A 7,637-nucleotide genomic window follows, 5' to 3' on the forward strand; every position below is an offset into this window, starting at 1 on the left:
TCTAAATGAATCAGAAATCGACATCTACTTCTTCATATCTTATTTCTTACACACACAAACGATTTCTCTTTCATTTACTCTCTCATTTCATCCTAAAAAGTTAAACTTTTTAATTTGAAAATTATATTTTCATTGGAGTTAATCAAATTCATGATTCTTGGCCAATAACGAGTGGATATCTTTCATTAAGAGGCTATGGGTGAGTGGAGAATATCACCATATTTATGTATAATATTCAAAATAAAATTTAGATCTGTTTGGCTTAAAAGACTTTTCCATAAGTCTTCTCCACTAAGAAAACTTTTGAAGAAGTCTTTAGGTCAAGGCGTAGGTTAGTTTTGCAATGGACTATTTTTTTTGTGTTTTTTCACAGAATACTTCTCTAAAAATCTGCTACATTTTCTTTGTAACCAAAACATTTGACTAAACTTCTCGAGAAGTTTTCGTAAAATTGAGAACTTCTTACATACAGTCAAACATGGCAAGCTGCAAAACTAACATACACAGACTTCTTTCTAGATTTTGGAAGCTTCATGTGATAGTAAAAAGACTTCTCTAAAAGCTTTCTATGAAAAAGTTAAAAAATTTCAAAATTTTGGTCAATTGTAAAATTAACATGATTATCTGAGATAACTCCTAGAGAAGTCTGCTCTAGTAAAATTAAATTTTTATCTAAATATAAAAGTAAACCAATAATTTACAAAGTAAGACTTTCAAGAAGCTTGGTAATCTTTGAGAAGTCTTCATTTGTTAATTTGTAACTGTAAAAATAAACTATAAAAAAAGATTTCTGAAGAAGTCTGTTGTGAATCGACTTTTCAAAAAATATTCTCCATTAATTTTAGTAAATTTCTTTTTTTCCAAACTTAAAATGAATTTGAAGCCTTTCTTGTTTATTCATGTGCGTATTTATCAATTTTGAACAACGTGAGTAAATTTGATAATTTGTATTGTATATAATGATGACATTAGCAAAATTTGATAATATTTAGTAAAATTATATCTAGAAATACATTTAAATTCCATGAAAATATTTCATATGCAGCAAATAGTATAACAAAAACAATATAAAAGTAAAATTTCTAATATTTAGTTAATATATATACAACAAAAAAACTATTTTTCTTATTTTGTAACAAAATATATTCTAAAAATAGAGAAATCTTAACAAGGAATTTTTTTGTAAACTAATAACTCTATAAATTAATGAATTTCCATAGTCCCAACATTTAATTTTAGATTTTTACTGTATCTAGTTTTGTCCATTGTAAAATTATTTGTTGTTACACATATGCATATTTCGATGAGTCATGCATGATGAGTGTTTTTTTACTTCAAAAATATATTCTATTATTCAAAATATAAACCTTTTAAAAAGTCAGATTGAATTAGAACAACCAATGAAAAACAAATCTCTATGTAAAGCATGGGCGATCTTTGCTAGTAAAATCTGCAGTTTTGTTTTACGATCGAGATTGATAAACAAACTTAAAATTTACTTAAAAATATATTCTATTATTCAAAATATAAACCTTCTAAAAGTCAGACTGAGTTAGAACAACCAAAGAAAAAAAATCTCTATGTAAAGCATGAGCGATCTTTGTTAGTAAAATCTGTAGTTTTATTTTACGCTCGAGATTAATAAACAATCTTAAAATCTTGGAATCTTTCTCAATGAGTATTTATTTAAAGAATATCATTAACTCTAATGTTTTGTCATTAACAATATGCATTATACCCAATTGAACCCTCAGTTCATGTAGCAACGATACTTGTACAATTTTTTTTTGATCAACTTAAATTCATTAAAAAATTAAAAAGGGTTCAGCCCATTACATGGCCCAGAATAGAATCTGAAGCATGACTCAGAAACAAAGTAGAAGCAGATGAGGGGTCGTGCATGACCTTCTTTTCCAAACGATCGGCATCCAAGTTATCAGATCGAGAGACGTAAGAGAAAGAGATAGAGACAAACAAATCTGAGAGACTTTTGATATCAAAGACGACACCAACGATCTCTTTATCCATCAGATTGCTATTGATCGCTCGAACGAGCGTTTGGTTGTCAGAGAAAAACCTAATGCTCTCGATGTTACTTGACAGAGCGTGCTGGAGCATAGAGGGACATTCAAGCGCTTCTTCCATCAGAGGGGAGCTGGCAAACTCCTGGACCTCTGATCCCCGACCCATCTGTCCGTATTGGGTAGATAACACTCATCCGAGTCCTGCCTGAAGCGAATCCTTCTCCCAAGAGGCGTTTGTGTGGAATCGAGTAAGGCTTTGGTTGATTAAATGTTGGTTACTTCTGCCTTGAGCCCTGTTTTCTTATCCAGTAGTTCGCTGTTTTGTGTCTTGGGGAGATAACCATTCTCGAGCGGAAGTGATACTGCGAAGCACAACTTCCTCAGGAGATGAGGTCTTATTCTCAAAGATGAGTTGGTTTCTAGCTATCTAAATCTGCCAACAAACCCATGGTAAAATGTTCTCGATAATACATGTTCGTGGGAGACAGAGAGTTTTGCGGGAAGTCACCAAAATAGAGTCAAAAGTCTGCTGAGCAGCTAGGTGAATTACGTTGTTGATAGGTAACAGATTCCAGACCCTTTGAGCAAAGTTACAATTGAAGAAAATATGCATCTCTGATTCTGTTGCTCCACACCTCCGACTGGAAACATTTGTAGTGTAGCCTTTCCTTTGAAGGTTTTCTCCAAATGGTAGCGCTCTCTGAAGAATGGGCCACAAAAAGACTTTGAGCTTAGGGGAGAAAGCGCCTGACCATACATCTTTAAACCAGTTCATAGCGCTGATGGGGTTGATGTTGTGGCCTGTAGTCATGGCTGAGTGGTATCCAGATTTTACTGAGTAAATTCCAGATCTTAATGGTTGCCAAATAAAGGCATCCTCCACTCCCATTCGACTAGGCCTTAGACATTGAATAGCTGCAGCCATACTAGGTAACAATTCTTCAATTTTCCTGGTATTCCACTTAAGGTCAGACGTAAGGAGATCGGAGACTCTTAGATCACTTGCATCCTCTGTTATAGGACCATAGGTCTTGATATTACTTGACAGAGATATCTAGGAATCTTGCCATAATTTTGTGTGTTTCACCATTTCCTATGGCCTTTCCCAGGTTGTCCCGAAGGAGGTTTCTTCCGTGGAGCACACTCCATCCATGGGAGCAGGATGCAGACGCATCAATGTTCAGGAAGGATCTGTTATGGCAGTACTTTCCAAGAAGGGTTCTTGCCAGAAGACATGTTGGTGCCGTTACCAAACGCCATGCAATTTTTGCTAGCATGGCTTGGTTGAAGGTCTGAATTTTTCTAAAGCCCTAGCCACCAACCGATTTTGGTTTTGAGAGGTTAGTCCAGGAAACATAACAAAGTTTTCTTTTCTCATCAATCCCGTCCCACCAGAACCTAGTTAGAACAGACTGAATATGCTTGCATAGGCTGACTGGTAGCTAAAAGCAAGACATTGAGTAGGTAGGGATGGCCGTTAGTACTGATTTTACCATTGTCATCTTTCCTGCTTTTGATAGGTGATGAGTGGACCATTTTGCAGTTCTCTTCTTGATCTTATCTACCGTTGAGGTAAAGAGATCCTTCTTCCTCCTTCCAAAGTGCTTTGGCAAGCCCATATACTTCCCAGTTCCTCCTTTTTGTATATCTAGGATAAGCATTGTAGCATTTTTTATAGGAGCTGGAGTCTTAGAAGAGAAGGTGATTGATGATTTGTTGTTGTTTATCTTCTGTCCAAAGGCCAGTTCATACTCAAGGAGGATGTCTTTTAGTGCTTGGCAAGATTCTGGAGTAGCATAGCAGAAGAACATCGTGTCATCTGCAAACAACAAATGGTTTATCCATGGAGAACCTCTAAATACTCTCACACCCGAGAAAGTCCCCTGCGCTCCACCGCCTTACATAAACATGTAAGTACTTCTCCACATAAGATGAACAAATAGGGCGACATCAGATCCCCTTGTCTGATCCTTCTCTGAGGAGTAATAGAACCATACACAGCTTCATTGATTAAGTAGGAGTAAGTTACAGTTGTAATGCATTGAATAGTCAGATTGATCCATTTCTCGTGGAACCCCAGTCTCTGAAGTACTTGTATGATAAAATCCCACTTCAAACGGTCATAAGCCTTGCTCATGTCAGTTTTCACTGCCATGAGGCACTTTTTCTCTGCTTGTGATGTCGTTAGGTAGTGGAGTACTTCGTGTGTAATGAGTACGTTTTCTGAAATAGCCCTCCCAAGAATGAAAGACGATTGGGTCTCTGAGATTATTTAGGTTAGGACAGGCTTTATGCACATAGCTAGCAACTTTGATATGATCTTGTACAAAACATTGCATAAAGCTATTCGTCAATAGTCTAAAACTTGTTTAGCTCATGTAAACTTGGGAATAAGTCTCACATGTATCTTATTCAAAGAAGTAGGCATAGATCCCGATGAAAAGGATTGTTGGATCTCTAGGACAATAGCTGGTCCAACTGTTTCCAAATTAGATTGAAAGAAAGTTGCAGAGATGCCATCTGGTCCGGGTGCCTTGTCTGCATGAATAGCTAGGAGAGCTTTAATTTCCGTAGGAGATGGGCCTCTGATAAATAACTCGTTCATCCCCCTTGATCCGCAGGGTTCCAAGGCGTTGAAAACAGTTTGTGAACCCGCAAAGGAGGCAGAAGTGAAGAGCTTCGTATAGTATTGGGAGATGATTCTTGCAATATGTTCCTCTTCGAAATCAGGTACCTGTGCTTCATCTTCCAAAACTGTCAATTTGTTTTTTGTTCGACGTCCTCTTGTAACTGCATGGAAGTATCCAGTGTTGGAGTCTCTCTGGGTCAGCCAGATGAGTTGCCTACTCCTCTACCTCCAAAACTCCTCCGATCCTCTGCTTTATAAGCCACTAGCAGGTGCATGTTTATCTCACCTAACATACTTTGATCATGGGTTGAGGCTGTCATAGCCTCCTCCAATTGGTGCTTTAATGAGATAATTTTCTTTTGACTGTTCAGCTGTGTTTCTGGACTGCACTTTGAGATAGCCTTCCGACATAGAGCTAACCGAGATTCCACTGTTAGGTGTGAGAAGTTGGACCAGATATCAGATATTAGCTTTTTGACTTCATCATTGTCCTTTAGGCGTCTGTCATATCTGAAAATCCGATTGCCTTTTTTCCTTGTAGGGTCCATAAACGACAGCAAGGGGCGGTGATCTGATCCTTCATAGCGCAAGTATTGGCTCCTGCAGGAGGGATAGAGCTCTGTTCATTCCGTGTTGCTGATGTCCCTTTCCAAACGATAGTGTACGAGGTGGGTGCGTCTAATTCCCATCCACGCGGGGAAGTTTCCCAATTGCTTTAGATCAAACAGTTCGTTCTGAGAGAGGAAAGTTCTGAAGGAACATAAAGTACCCTCCGCTCTATCAGGCCCCCCTTGTTTTTCATTATTGTTGATTATTTTATTAAATTCACCAGTTAGGAACCAAGCTTCTCGTGATTGAGGTTGGAGATTTGTAATCTCTGACCAAACTGCTTGCCTCTTCCTGTGGTCATGTTCCCCATATACAAAGGTGGCATGGAAGGAAACGCCTTTGTAAGTTATTCTAGCGTCGATGAAGTTGTTTGTAGAAGATAGTATGAACAGATCGATCTCCTTCCTCCAAGCTAGGTAAATTCCTCCTCCTCCCGGACTATGAGGTGGAACTAAGGAGCCGGGGGTGCAGGATTGTAAAAATCCTTCTTCGTTTTTGAGATAGCTGGAATCAATTGTGTTCTTGGTTCTACTGACGCTCTTGAGGGTCCTGTTGTGTTGCAGGAAACCCTTCTAGAAGTATTCCCAAGTGTAGTTTATCTGGCCAAGGCCCCTTGGTGTCTCACTGGTGATTGATGAGCAGAGGAGATGTTTCTCTTCCTGGAGTTAGCTCCTCTGAGCACTTTAGAACTCGCTCTAGCTAGTCTGAACTTCGCAGGTACATGTTTAGTTTTCTCTGATCTACCAAGTTTGAAACGGAGTTAGTCTGCGTGGTTTGAGCTAATTGACTGTGTTCTCCATCTTCCTCTGGGGGTAGTTGCACAAGTGGCAGTATAGGTGCCTCTGTTCTTATTTCAACACTGCCTTGTCTGGGTGTAAGGTTTTCAATTGGGGATCTTGAGAAAGGTGAGTAGCTCGTTCCTTGCACAATTATCAAGTCTTATCTTTCATCCCCCTCTTCTACTTGATAACCTTAACTGGGGGATTTTGCACAGGTTGTAAAGCCCGAATGGTGGAATCCGCAGGGGGACTCTGGTAGTTACTTGAGCTTGGTCCTTGCTCTGGGATCTCACGAGCTGCCTCTGTTGCAGCCACAATGATACTAGCAGCAATTTCCTCCAATAAACCTAAGGCATCTCCTCTCAGGACTCTTTGCTTCCTTGCTTCTGCCTCCGTCGGATCCACACAACTCAGATACTGCAGCGTCACGTGGTTAAGATCTTCCATCACCTCATTTGTTTGAATTTGCTTAAGAATTGGTTGAGACTGACGGTGAGTTACGTCTTCTTATAGTCTTCCTTTGCAGGTGTAGTATGGAGAGGCATCCCCGTGTCAGGTCTTCTCGGAATTACTTCTGGTTGTTTGACATGCCATTGATTCATCTCTCTATGGGGGAGAAGAGGCCTGTTCCTTAAATCTCTTCTTTCCACTTCTTCCCGATGTCTAGTGAAAGGAGGAGAGGAGTATTGTGTTGGTTCCTCTCGCCCAGTTCTTATTGTCCAGTCGGTTCTTGTTTAGTTTTCAGTGAGTCGTCTGCTCCATTCCGGCGGTGGAGGGTTCCTAGTCTGTTTGGTGCTGACTCTGCTTCCAAAGGCATTTCCATATCTGTCTCTTCTGCTTTGGAAGTTCGTTTGTGGGAGGTTGCTCTCTCTTTCGGAGTTCTCTTTTCAACTTCTCCCCTTGTCTTACCAGTGCTGTAGAAGGTGACTGCTCTCTGGACGAAAGTAGATTATGCCTTGGGACTACACTATCCATGACATCAGTGTTTTGAGTTCTCTTCAGTTTTGTTTCCGCATGATATACAGGGCAGTAAGCAACCGGGTGGCATAGTGAGAAGCATAAGAAGCAGTGGTTTTCCTAATTTTTGTACTCCAGGGTAATGATGTTTTCTTCTCCTGATTCATACTCCATGATATATTGCTTGACCAAGGGTTTTAGACCATCAATCAGTACTCTCATCCTTGTTGTTTTCTTTGTGAGTTCGTGGTGCTCCAGGTCACCTAACTCAAAGCCCACATTCCGAACCATTTTTTCATGCCAGTAGTGTAGTGGAATAGCTTTGATCACAGAAATCATAGATAAATAGATGAAATTGCAATAAAATAAATATAAAAAACTAAAGGAGTTCCAGGAGGACTCTGAAGGAGTTCCTCCTTTCTCTCATAACCTAGAACTATGAATTAAAGAAAGCGTGTAACCGTCAACAACGGCTTAGAAATACATAAATAGGGTTTCTGATCGTCCATGGATATTTTGGTAACTTTGTGTGGCTTCTGGGCTTCAGTAGGTCTTGAAATATGCTTGTCCTACGTTCTGACATCACCGTCGATCAATGGCAAGGGTGCACCATCGATCGACAGTCCTTCATCTCCTCGA

General features: G+C 39.5%; 1 long non-coding RNA gene across 1 annotated transcript; it reads left to right on the plus strand.

Moving 5' to 3' along the window:
- The first annotated feature begins 3,431 nt into the window (after window positions 1–3,431).
- On the plus strand, window positions 3,432–6,238 carry LOC106381086. The gene is made up of 3 exons (XR_007325264.1): window positions 3,432–3,596; window positions 3,765–4,922; window positions 5,025–6,238. It is a non-coding gene; the product is annotated as an uncharacterized LOC106381086 (long non-coding RNA).
- The last annotated feature ends 1,399 nt before the right edge of the window (window positions 6,239–7,637 follow it).

The sequence above is a fragment of the Brassica napus genome, chromosome C6, assembly GCF_020379485.1.
Source record: "Brassica napus cultivar Da-Ae chromosome C6, Da-Ae, whole genome shotgun sequence".
Lineage (NCBI taxonomy): Eukaryota > Viridiplantae > Streptophyta > Magnoliopsida > Brassicales > Brassicaceae > Brassica > Brassica napus.